Source organism: Dendrobates tinctorius, unplaced genomic scaffold, assembly GCF_039654945.1.
Source record: "Dendrobates tinctorius isolate UK_male_01 unplaced genomic scaffold, ASM3965494v1 ptg000093l, whole genome shotgun sequence".
Taxonomy (NCBI): Eukaryota; Metazoa; Chordata; class Amphibia; order Anura; family Dendrobatidae; genus Dendrobates; species Dendrobates tinctorius.
Window position 1 is genome coordinate 5,990,325 of NW_027361761.1, and position 18,038 is coordinate 6,008,362.

Below are 18,038 nucleotides of genomic sequence, written 5' to 3' on the forward strand. Positions count from 1 at the left end.
AGTGTATGATGAACCCCATATATGATGCTCCAGTGTATAATGGGCCCCATAAATGATGCTCCAGTGTATGATGGGCCCCATATATGATGCTCCAGTGTATAATGGGCCCATATACGATGCTCCAGTGTATAATGGGCCTCATATATGATGCTCCAGTGTATGATGGGCCTATATATGATGCTCCAGTGTATGATGGGCCTTATATATGATGCTCCAGTGTATGATGGGCCCCATACAAGATGCTCCAATGTATGATGGGCCCCATATATGATGCTCCAGTGCAGTGTATGATGAACACCATATATGATGCTCCAGTGTATAATGGGCCCCATAAATGATGCTCCAGTGTATGATGGGCCTTATATATGATGCTCCAGTGTATGATGGGCCCCATAAATGATGCTCCAGTGTATGATGGGCCACATATATGATGATCCAGTGTATAATGGGCCCCATATATGATGCTCCAGTGTAGAATGGGCCCATATATGATGCTCCAGTGTATGATGGGCCCCATATACGATGCTTCAGTATATAATGGGCCCCATATATGATGCTCCAGTGTATGATGGGCCCATATATTGCTCTAAACATAATGAAAAAAATATGAAATCCTCCCCTCTCCTGGCTGGCCGCTGTTCTGCTCTGGACTCCTTAGCGTCGGCGTCCTCCGTCTCTCTTCACTGAGTGCTCAGGTAGAGGGAGCACACTAGTGACATCATTGCACCTTCTGACCTGAAACGTCAGTGAAAGGATGTGGAAGAGACCGCAATGGTGTAGCGGAGTTATCGCAAGAGACGGGGCCCTGAGCAAGTGGGGGGGCCCCCTCACGAGTTTCAGCTCTGACGCAGACAACGGGCCCCCATAGCGCACCGTGTCCCCGACGGTGTGTGCCGCCCCTGCCTGCTCAGGGCCCCGGCACTTGCCCGGGTGCAACGGTTGCTGACGCCGGCTCTGAGCATGAATATCACTCCTTCAAGGTGAATGCTGAAAGATGTCTCCAAAACAGGTAGTGTCCGACCAAAAGGCTGCAAATAGCTCTTCAGGGAAAACACAACTCTTCTAAAACTGTGTTCAAAAAAAGAAAAACTCTTTAAAAAATTCCCAAAAAAGGAGATTTTCCTGAAGCAGTTTTCACTTGAAAAACTTGTTTTTGAACGTCTCCAAAAAGCTCTGTGTGAACACGGCCGAAAACAATGTTTGTTTTAGGTTACATCTGGATGTACAACATAAGTGAAAATGTGTAGATTGTTGGGGGTCTGATCACTGAGACGCCCACAGATCACCAGAACTGGGAACCTTTATACCGCAAGGTTGGGGCTGCGGACTCCGACAAAACCAAGAAAATTTAATGTAAAAAGGCAGAAATTAAATAATGAACGAGGTGCAAATAAAAAAAAGTCACTCTGGGGATCAGTAACTACAGAAATGAGTCATTCGGGTCCATTTGTAAACACTAGTGGACAACCCCTTTAATTTTGAGATTCTGTTGGACACTAGGGGGCAGTCTTGTACACACCATACAGGTACGGGCATAAATCGTTGGGGATGTGGGGGGCATTGTGGGGTCAAACTGCAGCATAGGACCCCATAAATACAAGAAAAGTTATAAAACTAAATGATATGGCAATATGGACGATCAGTGATAAATGTCACAGCTGTGTTCTTGAAGGGGGTTTCCAATTATTTACTTTACACATAGTCCAATGGTGGTGTGGTCTTGAAATAAAATAATAATAAAATAAACCTTTACTCTCCTACCAGATCCCTCTTTAACCCCTTAACGACTCAGGAATCTTTCATTTTAATTCAAGAAAAAAATGTCCCGATGCTTCACATAAGCTTTAAAATGTCTCATGTTGGTCTTCATCTGCACAAAGGAGGTTTGTAGGGCTAAAAGTAATTTTTGCAATGAGGTTTTATTAAAAATGTTGCGCCATTTGCCTTCTATAGACTCTGTGCCGAGCTGTCTATTGCCTGATGCAGAAGGAGTTAACTAAGAATCTGTCATGGAGCTTGTTTTGTTGGGGAATTGAACTGAACCCGGGTTTCATATAGACACTGGTCAGAGGAGTAAAGCTCACAGCTCTTTCCTCCATGCCTGCATCTGGTACTGATGCTCAGCCTATAGTGTTGCTAGGCAACTTCCTTATATGGCCAGAAGCTCCATATAAGGAAACATCTCAACATTCCGTGATGACATCACTGCTATTATGACATCATAATGCACCACTCCTACATATTCCAGTGTTTACAGCTAAAGTGTCACTTTGACATTCCGGTGTCATTGTTTTCAGTGGTTAGCTCTAGAGCTAGTGATATACTGAATGCGATTGGATTTATTTGAAATGTCTGAACTTCCTCCAGACAATTTTCAGGTGTTGGCACTGCTCCAGGGGATTCTTACCAACTATGCCCCTGAGATTGTGCTACCACTACCCGATGGCGTCCTCAGCTTCACTTACCGGCTGGTTATGGAGCTAGTGAGAGACTGCCTGACCAAATACCAGCAAGGTCATATGAGCTCAGAATATCTTGAGCATTTACAGGAGAACATCAGGACTTTGGTGCAAGAGGTAAGTGGCAGAAATCTGCACATATATAAGTTTATTCACATAAAATTATTCTTTAGGCCGACACTAATATAATATATAAAGCTCAAAGTGTGTATGTGTGTATGTGTCCAGGATAGGCATCCGCACCGTCGCAGCTACAGCCACAAAATTTGGCACAGTCACACGTCTGGACCCCGAGAGCGTCCTAAGCTATGTTGTGAGGTGAAATTTTAACCCCGCGCGTTCCAATTCACCAAACAATTTTGCCCCTATCTACATAATGGGGAAAAAGTGTGTGCATATCAAGCCCGTCCCCTCATTATGATGTCATAATGGTTGCCATGCCGACGCTGATTCATCAAAGGTTGCAAGCCCTGCCGCTCATTATGATGTCATAATGGTTGACTATGGGATGAAGGATGTGTGATGGGTATATGGGCACTCGACTATGGGATGGAGGATATGCATTATGGGTATATGGGCACGGGACTATGGGATGGAGGATATGTGTGATGAGTATATGGGCACAGGACTATGGGATGGAGGATATGTATGATGGGTATATGGGCACGGGACTATGGGATGGAGGATATGTATGATGGGTATATGGGCACGGGACTATGGGATGGAGGATATGTATGATGGGTATATGGGCACGGGACTATGGGATGGAGGATATGTGTGATGGGTATATGGGCACGGGCCTATGGGATGGAGGATATGTATGATGGGTATATGGGCACGGGACTATGGGATGGAGGATATGCATTATGGGTATATGGGCACGGGACTATGGGATGGAGGATATGTGTGATGAGTATATGGGCACGGGCCTATGGGATGGAGGATATGTATGATGGGTATATGGGCACGGGACTATGGGATGGAGGATATGTGTGATGGGTATATGGGCACGGGCCTATGGGATGGAGGATATGTATGATGGGTATATGGGCACGGGACTATGGGATGGAGGATATGTATGATGGGTATATGGGCACGGGACTATGGGATGGAGGATAATTATAATTTGCTACCACCGTTAGTTACTATGCCCGGGCAGCGCCGGGCTCTTCAGCTAGTATAATATATAACCGGCACCAAGTCACCAGACATGTAGTGATTGTAGAGCAGATAGCAGGAGTGATGTGGTGACATAAGCGGCCTCCTCCATTCTTCATGTTCTCTCACGATTTTCCTTTTCTATTTATTTCCATCATTATAGGCTGAAGAAAAATCCACGAGTGGAGAATTGGCCTTTATTACAGAACTGGTCCTAAATGTCCTGTATATACTGGAACGTCCGGCCGACTCCCTGGAGCGCCAGGTAAGGATCCATCATCTTCTATAGCACACGTCCTGGTCTGATCTTCTCCAGATCAGCAGTCGGGGGTGTACCGCCCATAGCGGCAGACCACGTGAGATGGGGGCCCTGTGCCAGGGTTACCGACAGTCTGTAAATTCACGGACAGTCAGAAAAAACCCTGGTGTTATTTTTAGCGTCCGTCAGGAAACATCGTCTGTGATTTTTTTTCTCTATATGAAGTTGCTGCCGGTGCTCGCGGGCAGTTGGAAGGCGGAGCTTGATTGTGACAGGTGGCCTGGGAGAGTAACCAATCCAAATCACAGGACAGGAGGGGTGGGACTATAAGTCATCCAATCCCCAATGAGCTCACTCTCCTGCGGTACTAGTGGTATCAAGCAGAAGCTCCGCACAGACGGCTCCGGGCAGCAATGTTGGGAGTGATACTGTCAGTGAGCAGAGCAGCCGGTGTGCGTATCAGGGTGTATAGCTACGGTTTATATTAACTTCCAACAGGTGTCAGATATATAAACAGAATAGAATAACATATAATATTATATATATAAATATACTATTATAACATATATAATTATATTTTATTTATGTGATATTACATGTATTCATATTTTATATACTATATATATATTATATCTAATATATAAAGCTCAAAGTGTGTATGTATGTATGATGGGTATATGGACACTCGACTATGGGATGGAGGATATGTATGATGGGTATATGGGCACGGGACTATGGGATGGAGGATGTGTGATGGGTATATGGGCACTGGACTATGGGATGGAGGATGTGTGATGGGTATATGGGCACGGGACTATGGGATGGAGGATGTGTGATGGGTATATGGGCACTGGACTATGGGATGGAGGATATGTATGATGGGTATATGGGCACTCAACTATGGGATGGAGGATGTATGATGGGTATATGGGCACTCGACTATGGGATGGAGGATGTATGATGGGTATATGGGCACTCGACTATGGGATGGAGGATGTATGATGGGTATATGGGCACTCAACTATGGGATGGAGGATGTATGATGGGTATATGGGCACTCGACTATGGGATGGTGGATAATTATAATTTGCTATAACTAACCACAGTTAGTTACTATGCCCGGGAAGCGCCGGGCTCTTCAGCTAGTGTTTATATATAATTATATTTTATATATGTTATTGTACATTACTATATTTATGCATTATCATAATACATTTGAATGCTATTATATATTTAGATATATTATTATGTTATATATTATATTTATTATATTGATATATGTTATTAAATTATATTGATATATATATAATATTGTTATTATATATATATTATGTTATATTTATAGATACCTAGATAATATATAAATAGAATATAATAACATATACGAATATATAAATACCTAATCTAAAATAAATTTATAAAACTGAATTATATAAATAGAATATCATAATATCATAACATATATAATAACATATATATATAATAGCATAATAATATCATATGACAAGCCTCCGAGTGCGGCGTATACGTGTCCTGTGCATTGCACAGACTGGAGAGGAGCCATGTAGCCCAAGAGTGGCCGGCCATGGGGCCACTATGGGGCCCATCAGTCCAGGCCGGGACACTAAGGGGGCTCAGTAGGGGAGGAAAGCCTCTGTAAGCCCCACAACACATGGCCGGTACGCCCCTCTGTGTCTGCGCCTGTACACTGGGACCAAACCTCCTCCACACAATGCTTTATATTTTGGATGGGGCCCCATTAGGACTCTCTCTATGGGCCCCATGGTTTCTCTGTACCCCCTGTGTCCATTCATATACCATAAGGGCAGATATATGATGCTGGAGGCAGAGGATATTCTACGGCCGCCAGTCTCTGCGGCTCCATCCTCGGTGGTGACAGTCTGTACTCAGCGCTGCGGAGTTTGTGTTTCCACCTCCGTCTCCCTCCATCATGGTAATCTAGTATTTGTGAAATGTTGTATTAATTGCACATATTGCTCCCATCAGGAATCATCAGAAGGCGACTCCGAAGAGGGGGAACAGCTGAATATCCCGGACCCTAATACCAGTCAGCGGGGGCTGAACCCTGATCTGATGGAAGGTGAGCGATCATCTAATATTCCTACAGTCACATATGGAGATATTGTAGAGAGCGCAGAGAACGTGTAGATTTACTCTCCAGCCCCTGTATGAGGCCGGTGACGGCTCCTGAGCCCCCTATAGACTATAATGGAGGGGGCGCAGGTAATTCTGCTTCTCTCCTCTGGGCTCTTCTCACCCCCAATATGTACAAGGAGGCTCATAGGTCCCCGATCATGTAATTGTTCTAGAATGACTCCGATCCTGAACAATGGCCCATTTATGGGAGAGAATATCCTTCTCTGGATGAGCCATAACTGTATACGGGGTGTGCAGAATCCCCTATACCCAGTATTACACCATGTACACAGCTCGCGTCATTTCCTTCTTTATATGGATGTTATATATTATGTGCTGATATCGTCTCATACACAACGTCTCCTCATTATTATAGGAATATCTGTGCCGGCAATTACTGACGGTGGAATATGTGAGATCCCGGAGATCCAGGAATCTGTCAGTGTAAGTATCAGAGTCTGTGTATGGTCAGGTAACGGGGGTGAAGGACCCATATAGTATTATCCCCCATATGACGATGGGATATCCCTATTCTTCATGTAGATCAGAGCTATAGTGTGTGATGGTGGCATTATTATTCCTGCCCCCTCTGTGTGATGGCGACATTATTATTCCTGCCTCCTCTGTGTGATGGCGGCATTATTATTCCTGCCTCCTCTGTGTGATGGCGGCATTATTATTCCTGCCTCCTCTGTGTGATGGCGGCATTATTATTCCTGCCTCCTCTGTGTGATGGCGGCATTATTATTCCTGCCTCCTATGTGTGATGGCGGCATTATTATTCCTGCCTCCTCTGTGTGATGGCGGCATTATTATTCCTGCCTCCTCGTCCTCACTCACATCCACAACATGTCAATTTCTCCTGCGACTTTGCTGAGTTTTATGTGCGGATTTTCATCATAGAATCACATTAGATGTGGAAAATCCACAGGTAAAAACGCCTGTAATCCACAGTGACGTTTTCTCTCAGCCAAGTACTAGGAAGCGTTAGAAACAAAGCAGCTTTATAGAAAACATGAGACAAAAACTGCAGCGAAAACAAAAAAAAAAACGCTGTGAAAAAAAGCAAGTGACATGATTTATCTAAACATAGTTACATTGGCTGAAAAAAGCCCCCGATCCATCAAGCCCGACCTTCCTCCACCAATTCTACTGTACATGTCATCACTAATTTATCTGTAACCCGCAATGTTCTGTGTACTGTGGAAATCATCCGGCCCTTGTATAAAGGCTGTTATAGTGACGGCCATTACTACCTCCTGTGGTCGGCATTCCACAGTCTGACTGCTCTAACTGTAAAGAACCCTTTCCTATGTAACTGCCGGAATCGCCTTTCTTCCACCAGTAATGAGTGCCCCCTGGTCCTCAGTATGGTCTCTGGAAGGAATGTCATGTTCCAAACCCATCCTCTGTACTGACCACACATCAGACGCACCGGATTATAAGACGCACCCTAAATTTTAGAGGAGAAAAATAGGGAAAAAAATACTTTTCTTAATAAAATGGTGGTGCCTCTAATAATCCATGCGTCTTATTGCTTACCAGGGGTGATGGCTGCGATGAAGCAGGGTCGCTGCTGGAGGAGGCAGGTGTGGCGAGTTGCTGCAGGCCGCAGGCTGGGATGAGGGGGTGTTCTGATGTGCGTCGCTGCGGGTGAAAATGGCTGCAGTGCTCTGTGGTGCGGGGGGCTCCGCCGGCATTTTGTGAAAGCCCGGAGATCCCCGCACATCCATTACTACGTTGCAGTGACCTCCGGGAAAATGCTCAGATTGAGATCTTGGCAACATCACAAGATCTCGAGAGACTGCTCCCAGTACAGATCCCTGTGGTCCCCTCTGCTCCCAGTACAGATCCCTGCGGTCCCCACTGCTCCCAGTACAGATCCCTGCGATCCCCACTGCTCCCAGTACAGATCCCTGTGGTCCCCACTGCTGACTATATGCCATTTAGGGAAAGTACCATTTATGACTTTTTTTCCTGTAATTTAACCAATTCCTTACCCATCTGCATATATTTTCCCCCAGTCCCTGCTTCTGTGGCTTCAGTATAAGGCTGTTTTGTGGACCAGTATCAAATACCTTTGCAAAGTCCAGATAAATCACATCAGCCGCATTACCAGCATAGAGAACTCACCAAATACCCATCGTGTGCACGCAGCCTTAATGCCATTTCTTCTTTTTTTAGGCCTTGATCAGATCATTCGCCCCATTGAGAAACCCGTGTAAGACTGACTATGAACCGATTAAATTGATCGGCAGTGGAGCTTTTGGGTGAGTTTTACTTGTGAATAATCTATATTTCCCAGGGATCCTAATGAGGATCCTCAATCTCTGTGCCCGGCCCGCACAATGTTACCATAAAGGAATGATGAGTCCACGTCACCGTCCACATCTAATTATCACTGTTACGGTGAGTCAGGAGGTGACACAGATGAGGACCTCCGAGAGATGATCATCGATGTAGTGACGGCTGCGCATCTGTTATTCACCATTAGTGCTGGAGACATGTGATGAGGTCTATAGGCAGACTGTTAGTAAGAATTTATTATAAACCATGAATTTTTCTTCTCTTCAGATCCGTTCACTTAGTGCGCCAAAAAGACTCCAACCAATTATATGCCATGAAGAAAATAGACAAGAAGAACCCTAAAATTAAAAATAACCTGGAATGGATCTTTGTAGAGAGGGACATTATGTCATTCATAGATTGTCCCTTTCTGGTTTCCATGCTCTGCTCCTTTACGACTCCTCATCACCTATGTATGGTCATGGACTATGTACCAGGTAGGCCGCCCTGCAGTATATAGTATATGCTCTGCAGGATACAACATATCTCCTTGTATCTCTAGTTTTCATTCACACTCATCATGTTCAATTTACACTGTAACGAACCCTCTCCTGTCATATTTTCTTTTTGCTGTAGGAGGAGACTGCGAGAGTCTTATAAAGAAGAATGGTCGTATATGTACCACCAGTGCCCGCATGTACATTGCCGAAACAGTTCTGGCTTTGGAATACCTGCATACCTATGGTGTGGTGCACCGAGATGTGAAGCCGGAGAAGTAAGTGCCCCCTGTAGTAGAATAAAGGGGATGACATTTAGAGTTTGTTATACCATTTACAAGTTATTACTTGGGACTGACACCATCTTTTTTTCACAGTCTGCTGATAACATCAACCGGTCACATCAAGCTAACCGATTTTGGGATTTCCAAACTTGGCCTCATGAGAGTGACATCAGACATCTACAAGCCTCCAACTGAGGACATCACCAAAGAGTTCCGTGACAATGAGGTTAGCTTTACCTACAGGATCTTGTTCTTTACTGATCTCATCTATTTCTCCATCTCTGATATTTTCTCATCTAGAAAACATTTTCCAACTGTTATCTTCTCTGATCCTCACCTTCTTCTTCTGTTGGTTTCCAGGTGATTGGCACCATTAGTTACTATGCCCCAGAAGTCATCTTAATGGAAGGCTATGGACGGCCTGTCGACTGGTGGGCAGTAGGAATCACCCTACATAAATTCCTTACAGGCCGTCTACCATTTGTTGGGAAATTTACACTTCAGATTTTATACAAAATTCAAACTGGTAAGTAAGAGAATCTGCCTTCTATGATCTCCTTGTGATTTGGTCAGATTAGTTCTTTGGTTTAGGCGTTTGTTGTGTTAACCAGTTCATGACCAGGTCATCCCCACTTGACCCAACTTCTTTTCCTAGGGGACCCAAAAGTTCCCTTTGGATCATTTGAAAAAAGTATTAGTATTAAAGACTTGAAAAAATTAGGGGCCCCATTGGAGCTTTTGCATTAGGGTCCACAAGCTTTAAGTTACACTTCTGTCAGTGCTTCCTAATCCGTATACACAACGGACCAACGTTCAGTGTTATGCATACGATGAAAAGAACCATGTTTAGATTCTCTCTGCGGAGTGTGGCTGTGTGCGACAGTCACTTCACTCATCCACAGCTTCACCATGTTGTGCAAGCTGTTTACTCTGCACTGATGTTTTAGAATGTCAGTGCAGAGATAAGTGTGGACTGCCTACAAGTTTATAGTCTATGGCCAATCCAGAAGTAGTTAAATAAAAGGTTTGTTTATGAAAGTAAATAAAGAGAGGTTTTCTTTACTGTAATATTTTGCTTTTTATATAACAGCTGACGTAACGTGGACATTTGATAATGATACTCCTCCACCCGATGCTCAGGACCTGATAACTGAACTGCTGAGAAAAAATCCAGCCCATAGACTTGGGACAGGTAATGTATATAACAGCATTAATAATGACTTATGACACCTCTGGGACCAGATAAATGATCATGCCCTTGAGGATCAGCACTGAGGTTCTATGCTTTACCTGCTTATCTATTCCCTTTCTTCAGGGTATGACTTTCAGTACATTTTCTTCACATAGGCTCTGTTACGTCTTCAGTTCAGATTAACATAAATGGTTGAGATATGGAGTTGTCTCTCTGACAATGGTTTACCATTTTCTTTCTTTTCTTTTCCAGGAGGAGCAAAAGAGATCAAAATGCATCCGTTTCTATGTGACTTAGACTTTGATAATCTTCTAAGTCAGAAGCCCCTGTTCATTCCGGAGCTTGAGTCTGATGAGGACACTAGATACTTTGACCGTAAGTAGAATGAGACATGATCTGCAGAAAACTGTTGTGTGTCTTGATTTCCATGTTATGTGTCAATCAGTTTCCACCATTATTCATGATAACACGGTGACTGTCTTATACTAACAATTTCTGATAACACTTGTACTTTGCAGCTCGCTCTAGCATACATAAACATATGGATTCAGACGAGGACGTCAGAATAGAGAATGACTTGCCAGAAATCCAGAACTTTTTATCAGCTTCCCAAAGGTTCCTTGAAGTAAGTGTGTGGCAGATAAAATCCATAAAACCTTACAATTATAAACAAAAACGTTTAAAAAAATAAATATATATATTAATTTTCTTTGTTTTAGCCATATAACAATACCAGGATGATGAATGATGAGGATCCCACGTCATCAGGGTTATCCCCAAAGAGCAGAGACAAGTGCTCAGACGAGTGAGTAGATGATTATTATGGGGTCTGTTTCTGGTAAATGTCCAGAAGACCAACTACAAGACAGGTGTAACTCAAGACTAAACAAGCACCCACCAGCCAATGATCACCAGGTTTATGGCTCGTAATGACGCCGGCGATAACAGCTGATCATTGCAACAAGCCAATCATATACAGCTCATTACAGGCCAATATTATAGTGATTCTCCATTCTTGTTGGTAGATGGGGGTCCATAGCAGGGTGTCTCCACCATGTTGTCCATATAGGCCTTATAGATCAGTGTTCTTCTCTTTTGTGCCATTTTTCCTTCTAATTTATTCTTCTTCCTTTTACCAAACAGGCAGAAAAAATCTTCCGCTTCTAAAACTGGTAGAGACAATATGAGCTTCAGTACTCTAAGCAGCAAGTCATCCTCTTCGTCCTCATGTTCAGGTGTGTACAGGTCTATAGGACATCCTACTACAGCCTGTGATCAAAAAGTCTAATGTGAACGTGCACATAACGGCTCACAAAATTACTACTTTTTTGTGCCTTTCAAACGGTGAACAGTCCAGAACTTCAGTGTGCAAAAATTCTCACTTTTATGCCTCACAAGGTACAAGAGGCCATTCCGTCTTGTGCTGAGCTGATCCTAAATACTGCGCCCACAGCCCCATATGGGCTCATACTGACCTTTATGCTCTTAATGTTACCCTGATGCTTTATCTAGCTGATTATATGATAACACGGTGGCACGCTGACAGTAAGATCATGTTGATAATGGAGGGGAGACACTAGAGATGAGCAGATCAGGCAAAATAAAAATTTACCTTTTTGTGTGGATTTTACTGAGAAATTTGGCTTGTAGAGAAGTTGTTCTCCATCAATATGACGTTCATTATTATGGTCTGGGTTCTCTCTAGACCTCAGAGTGTAATCAACGAAATAGGAAAAAAAAAAAAAAATGCTCACGTTCACCTCACTGCTCCCCTCTTTGGCCCCTCCGCTCCTCTCCTTCACCCAATTGGACGTCATTGTATCTTCAGATTGCCGCCATTCGCACTGAAATCCCCGAGACTCTCACGTTGGGGTTGTATAAGCTAATTACAAAAATCCACATTTTGGAGAATGTGGATTTTTGGAAAAAGCAAGTAGAAATCAATTCCACTCAAATGTATTGGCTCCTCTCCAGGAGACCCCACATGGCGGCCCATAGAAAACCTATGGGAGACATTAATCATTGCCCTGGACAATCTAATTCTCACCCCCTCGGCCAATGTTATGTATATGTGACGTATTCTCACCATCATGGGGCAATAATCGATTACCAGGACTACAGGACACAAGAAGAACAGAATCCGACAGAACGATGCAACGATCATCTTTTAGGAGTTTATAATTAACATCTTTTTCTTGTCTTTTCTTTAATAGAATCTCCAGTTCAGGGGAAAAGAAAACTGAAAAAACAACAAAAACCTGAGAGAGTAGAAGAAGGGAAAAGAAGAAGAGGTGAGTGTGACAATAAGCCCCATGTTGTGTGATGTCGGCCATGGAGCAGATCTGTCAGTGGTGGGATTGTCACATGTATGATGGCGGACAATCACCCCGTACCTGTGTATGGATGATTCCTCTGCTGTCCGGCCACAGTGACAGCACAGCGGGATCCTCTGATATGGAGTCCTGTTACTTACATTAGTGTTACGTCTATTCTCATAGGTTCCATCTTCCGCCGGGTGATCTCATCCTGCCGGCGAGGATTATCGAGGGTGGCTCACTCCATCAGAGAAAGCTGCCTATTTGCAGCCTGTCAGCGCGGCTCCATAAACATCGCGAGGGCAGAAGAACTCTACATCTAACACCACGAGCATGTCAACTGTGTGTACAAAGAAGTATTTTATTAAGATATTGAACAATTGTAAAAGCCCCATAATTCTGTACACACAAGCGGGACTAACTCCTAGCCGCGGTCTACGGACCAAACATTGGGCATGGGCAGGGCCTTGGGGGCAGATCCCAAGTGCGCTCAACCATGTGAAATAGCTTACTCTCAGGAACATTGAGGGATAGCGCTAAGGGATAACGCTACCCGTGCACTTTCTTCATGGATAGCGCTATCGAATAGCTTTACCTTAGTGTTGCGTCTCTTCTCATAGGTTCTATCTTCCGCCGGGTGATCTCATCCTGCCGGTGAGGATTATCTAGGGCGGCTCACTCCATCAGAGAAAGCTGCCTATTTTCAGCCTGTGAGCGCGGCTCCATAAACATCACGAGGGCAGAAAAACTCCACGTCTAATGCAACGAGGAAAGTACAGCATGTCCACCATCAATGCTGTACCTGTATGGGAGGACTTGTACCATCCAAATGTAGCCTACAGACCAGCAAGGAACATCTGCAAAAGAAGAAGAATGAGGTTCCTCCAAGAACATCTCCTCATCCTTCCATGCAATTCTTAATTATAAAATAAATTAATACAAATTTGAAAATGATTAATGAACTTTGAATTTATTAGACATTTATGGGCCGTCAATGCTATACGTCATACATGTGGAGGGGAGAAGACCGGACTGTGAGTGCTGACAGGGCAACGGGTCCGGAACTACTGGGCAAAACCTATTGGGACCGAGCCTAGTGTTGCAGTAGGGAAGGAAATTGAGAACGGAGGAGACCCATGACCTGCGTAGAGAGGGCGTGGTGAGCCAGGAGAGGATAAGGGTGTTTGCGTGGGAAGAGAGAGAGGGTTCCTGCCAGAGAGAAGTGACAGTGAGGACCTGCGCCGTGCCGTGAGTAACGATAGGCTGCGTGCAGAAAGGACCCGGACATGTTGTCGGGCATACAGAGGATTGCACGCCGAGTGGGAGACTGCTGTGAAATACTCTTGGCTGCAGAGCAGCGTAACGGACTAGGGGCTCAGCGGGTCAGACCGGTGACCGCCCGCTACCGCCAGAAGAGAAAGACCGACTTGATAGGCGGAAGACCTCAGCCGGCATTCAACTCACGTTAAGTGAAACCGACTTACATATAGACTGCCACCTTAAGTTGCTCTTTCCTTTTGTAATTCCTCGCATCTGATTTATTCCCTGTTGCTCCCTGCAAGGAGATTTATCCCTGTAACAATTAAATCAAACCACTGTTTTCCCCTGTTAACCCTTGCTCTGTGCCTTTGTGTCGCTGCATCCAATTACCTGTGTTACACATGTCTGATGGGCGGGCTACAGACATTAATCCTCTAACCCCGGACAAAAGTGGCGCAGAGGAGACGTGATTGTGCTCCACCTAGGAATGGCCGTCAATCTGGGCAGAAACCTGTTCTGATCCGCTCATGTTACTGGAGCTCAGAGCCTTTTACCTAAATGTGGCGCTATTTTCCGTTCTCGGCATTGTTTTACTACTGTACATGTATAAAGTACACCACATTACAGTAGGCAGAATTAATGCTGCCATTCTGAACATTTAAGTAATGCCGTCATAAATCACTCATTAATAACACAATTATGCAGTGCACGGTACAAATAAATTACACTGGCATACTGTACAAGTAAATGATACCGCCATACAGTACACAAATTAAACTGGCATACTGTACAAGTAAATGATACTGCCATACAGTACACAAATTAAACTGGCATACTGTACAAGTAAATGATACCGCCATGCAGTACACATAAATTACACTGGCATACTGTACAAGTAAATGATACCGCCATTCAGTATGCATAAATTACACTGGCATACTGTAGGTGGGTCCCGCTGGATGTTAGGGTTCATTGTCCGGCTGCAGAATAAATTTGGAGCCAATCAGACGCCTCCTGATGGTATTACATGATGGGTGAGTATCGTCCTGTATTTCTCAGCATTGAGGTCACCATAAATTCTGGCCAAATACAGTACACAGAAATAATGGCACCATGCAGTGCAGAGAAATAACTGTGCCATACTGTACAAATATATGGTGCTGTTATACAGTATATAAATAATACAGCCATATAACGGAGTCCATAATGCCCCCATTACTAGCGCCATCTTAGCCAGCAGAGATTACCCCATAGACTGTAGTGTCAGTACATCATGTAACAGTGTCAGAAAAAGGGTTAAAGTACACCAGGGGGTGAAGGGGGGAAATGCTTAGGGTGATTGTCACTATGCTGCAGATCTGGGGGGGGCGCTCTTTTGTCCTGGAGCCCCATGATTTCTGTGTATGCCCCTGTGTTACTAGAGACCCTGATTACTAGAGACCATGCAGAACTTAGCAGACGGACGCTCCGTCCCATTTATACCGCAATCCTGTTTGCAGGAAACGGTTTACACTGACATGTAGGTTATTTCTGAAAATTAATGTTTAACCAATGAGCTCCCAAACCGATTTATTCCAATCTTCTGAGTCTCGTGCATAACCCCGGATGTTATCCCAGGACAGAGAAGACTTCCCTCACAGGGATTTTTTTTTATAGTTAACATTATATATATATATATATATATATATATATATATACACACACACACATACACTCACTGACTGACCGATCCAAAGGACAGGTGATAACTTCTAGATGGGTGAGGGTCCGACTGCTGGGACTTGCACTGACCATCGGGACAGGGCACTTTTCCAGAGTTCCTGGTCCAAAAAGACTCAGTATGGACACAACCTAGAATGGTCGACCACTGGCATGGTGCCACGAGTTGGTGACCGCACACACGAGGGACGTCCTTGTTCGTTGCTGTGATTTTATCTGATTTATTTCTAAGCTCAGAGACTTGTCAGACATTTTGCCCCTTAGGCCGGGGTCACACTCGCGTGTGGAATGCGAGAAACTTGCACGAGTCTCTCGCCTCAATACCCAGCACTGCCGCCGGCACTCGGGACCGGAGTGTGCGGCTGCATAGAAATACATGCAAAGCCTGCGCTCCACCACTGTTAGGCGTCGGATTCCTGTAGCTACACAACAGGAGTCCAGAGCCTCACATACAGCTTTGCAGCAAGTCATTCCTGAGGCTAAGTCCCGCTGCCGGTCCACTGAGCATGCTCATGAGACGATCTCCCATTGGAGCTCGGGAGTCACGTGTTCAGGTCCTTCCCCTGATCTGATTGGTCTATCTCAGAGATCTGGAAGGTCCTGGCAGCACACGGCTATAAAAGGACCGCATGGCCATGCGCTAGTATAGACATTACTTGCTAGATGTGTGAATGGTGACTGATGTATGATTCTGGTGACTGACTTATTTGAAACCCCTTCCCTCTGATATTACGCATGTGGACAGTTCAGCAGTCAGCGCCAGTCAGTGGCAAGCCTTAGGCCACTGTGCACACCGCGCCTCTACACTAGCGTCCGATTGTGCTACTCCACACGGCACTATCGTCTTGCGGCAGTGTCCTACGCCGCGCTGCAGTTGCAGCTCTTTTTGCTCCCGCAGTTGCTACGCCACACACACGGTAGGTTTAGACGGACGCAGTTCCTTCTGCCTTTGGTCCTGCACCTGTGACCTGATACCGTGTGTGCATATATCTGAGACCTGTGACGCTAACAGGCTCAGCCTTTTTGTGTTTACTCCTCCTGGAATCTCTGTGATTAAACAGTGATTGCTTTGCGCACCTGGGTGATGTTTAACCCCGTGCGCATTATATCGCCATATATCACGTCTGCTATTACTCATTAGCAGTTATAACACCTTCTGCACGGTGGACCCCGAGCGGCGATCGCACTTTATTATTTTATTTAGTGCGTTCTGCCGTTCCTAACAACCACTGAGCCACATCCCCTGATGGATGTGACAATGACTCATGTCACAAAACATGACGAGCGCACCGCCATTGTGCGCGTTCAATTATAGGTGGAGACTAGAGAGGGGCGAATCATATTTACAGGACCCGGGACCACTCCTGTGGCTGCTAGATGGGAGCCCCGCACACATCCTCCTACCTGACGCTGTTCCCAGCACATCTTTTTGTAGGCCTTCTGGGACATTATGGTTGTGGCATGATGTCCACTTGATGTTACACCAGACCTACTAATCAGGGGTGTTGACAGGTAGTAGCAGGATAGCTGGGCTCTCGTATGGTGGCCACAGAAAACTGATGTGACCACTGAGCCAGGGTAATGCAAATTGATTCTACTAGAAACATATTGTGATAAATTATGTTGGCATTTTATGTTGTGAACTCTATATAGCAGTATTATGTATGCTCTGTATGGTAGTATTATGTGGGCTCTATGATAGTATTATGTGGGCTCTGTATGGTAGTATTATGTGGGCTCTGTATGGTAGTATTATGTGGGCTCTGTATGGTAGTATTATGTGGGCTCTGTATGATAGTATTATGTGGGCTCTGTATGGTAGTATTATGTGGGCTCTGTATGATAGTATTATGTGGGCTCTGTATGGTAGTATTATGTGGGCTCTGTATGGTAGTATTATGTGGGCTCTGTATGGTAGTATTATGTGGGCTCTGTATGGTAGTATTATGTGGGCTCTGTATGGTTGTATTATGTGGGCTCTGTATGGTAGTATTATGTGGGATTTGTGTGGTAGTATTATATGTGCTCTGTATGGTTGTATTATGTGGGCTCTGTATGTTTGTATTATGTGAGCTTTGTATGTTTGCATTATGTGGGCTCTGTATGCTAGCATTACAGTGGTTTTGGAAAGTATTCAGGCCCCTTTAAATTTTTCACTCCTTGTTTCATTGCAGCCATTTGGTAAATTCAAAAAATTTATTTTCTTTCTCATTAATGTACACTCTACACCCCATCTTTACTGAAAAAAAATGGAAATGTAGAAATTTTTGCAAGTGTACTAAAAAAGAAAAACTGAAATCTCACATGGTCATAAGTATTCAGACCCTTTGCTCAGTATTCAGTAGAAGCACCTTTTGAGCTAGTACAGCCATGAGTCTTCTTGGGAATGATGCAACAAGTTTTTCACCCCTGGATTTGGGGATCCTCTGCCTTTCTTCCTTGCAGATCCTCT

The 18,038-nt window shown here is 44.4% G+C and overlaps 1 long non-coding RNA gene across 1 annotated transcript in view; it reads right to left on the reverse strand.

Moving 5' to 3' along the window:
* Positions 1-12,951: 12,951 nt before the first annotated feature.
* Positions 12,952-18,038, reverse strand: part of LOC141098535 (uncharacterized) — a 117,239-nt gene continuing 112,152 nt past the window's right edge. The window contains exon 3 of the long non-coding RNA XR_012234280.1: positions 12,952-13,464. This is a non-coding gene — a long non-coding RNA (uncharacterized lncRNA). The remainder of the gene's footprint in view (positions 13,465-18,038) is intronic.